The sequence below is a fragment of the Mustela erminea genome, chromosome 4 (genome assembly GCF_009829155.1).
Source record: "Mustela erminea isolate mMusErm1 chromosome 4, mMusErm1.Pri, whole genome shotgun sequence".
Classification (NCBI taxonomy): domain Eukaryota; kingdom Metazoa; phylum Chordata; class Mammalia; order Carnivora; family Mustelidae; genus Mustela; species Mustela erminea.
In genome coordinates this window covers 16122934-16124660 of record NC_045617.1, presented here as the reverse complement: position 1 = coordinate 16124660, position 1727 = coordinate 16122934, and positions in this window count along the sequence as shown.

The following is a 1727-nucleotide window of genomic DNA, read 5'->3' as shown; positions in this document are numbered from 1 at the left end:
TGGGGGGCTGTTCATCCCCGTGGCCAGGTGGTCTCTGGGCCAGCTTTTCCAGGAATCCCTGCATTTCCCTTGCTCCCACACATGTGTATCCTTAAGATGGAGTCCTCATTCCTAGACCCCAGAGTGAGTTTTTTTTTTTTTTTAAGATTTTATTTATTCATTTGACAGAGAGAGAGAGATCACAAGCACACAGAGAGGCAGTTAGAGAGAGGGGGGAGGAAGCAGGCTCCCCGCTGAGCAGAGAGCCCGACGCGGGGCTCGATCCCAGGACCCTGAGATCATGACCTGAGCCAAAGGCAGAGGCTTAACCCACTGAGCCACCCAGGTGCCCCCCACGCCCAGAGTGAGTTTAACTCTTTGTTGGCAGCCTGGTGTCTTATCTTTTCACTGATGATTCCCCCTTGCTCTGAATGCTTGTTTTAGGAAAAGAAAATATGGGCGCTCTGTAGGAGGAACAACACATCAAACTCACGCTTTACGTCATGCGACGGGACAGATGTTTTGCTTAGAACGAGGCCTCTCTAGGTTGACAGCAAGGGAGGAGGGTCAGGACTGTGGTGGCTAAAAACAGAAAAGCTGCCTCCCGGAGCCGGCACATGGGGAGGGGACTTAGTTAGCTCAGACATGGTAACAAAATACCACAGATTAGGGGACTTCCCCACCAGACGTTGATTTCTCACACTTCCGGAAGCTGGAGGTCTGAGATCAGATGCATGGCTAGGTTTTGGTGAAGGTCCTCTTCCTGGCTTGTAGGTGACTGTCACCTCCTTGTCACTTCACGTGGCAGCAGGGGATGAGGGGGTAGGAGGCCACTCTCTGGTGTTACAGACAGCAATCCTTTCAGATCAAGGCCCTATCCTTATGAACTCATCACACATTAATTACCTCTTTCTAGGCCCATCTCCAAATACAGCCACTCTTGAGTTAGTGCTTCAATATATGAATTTTGGGAAGACATAATTCAGTCCATAAAAGGGACCAAAGAGAGAAGCAATGCCTTGATGTCCAGCCAGTGGCAGAAAAATCTGAGTCGATTTATGGTTGACTTGGTGTTTGCCTTTTAATTCATTTATTCAATCACTCAACAAGGATTTGTGAGCCCCTGTAGTACGAGTACCTAAGGCAAAGTGATAAGAACACACAGGCAACATCCCTAATTAATACGACTTATATAGGGGCACCTGGGTGGCTCAGTGGGTTAAGCCTCTGCCTTCAGCTCAGATCATGATCCCAGGGTCGTGGGATTGAGCCCCACATCGGGTTCTCTGCTCGCCAGGGAGCCTGCTTCCCTCTCTCTCTCTGCCTGCCCTCTGCCTACTTGTGATCTCTGTCAAATAAATAAATAAAATATTTTTTTAAATATGACTTATATAAAATTACTAATTATGTAAATAATAGGATATGGGGGATGATATTAAAGCCTAGAAGACAAGTTATGCATGGGTGCGAGCTGGGGAGAATGTGTACATGCTTATCATTTTGGACGGTACTTATGGCCTAGTTATAAATAGAAACTCAAACGAGTTCATAAGACAATCACAGGAAGTTGCTCCTGAAACATTATCTCTTTCTCTCCTTTCTTGCTTCAAAAATCAGGGCACTGGCTGGAGTGGGTGCTAGCCTTTCGGGGACCCCATCAGGAAGTGAAATGTAGAAGGAAGGGGATAGACACCATTTTCAAGATAATGACTGATCACTGGACATTCAGAGGTCCTTTTACTGCTCTG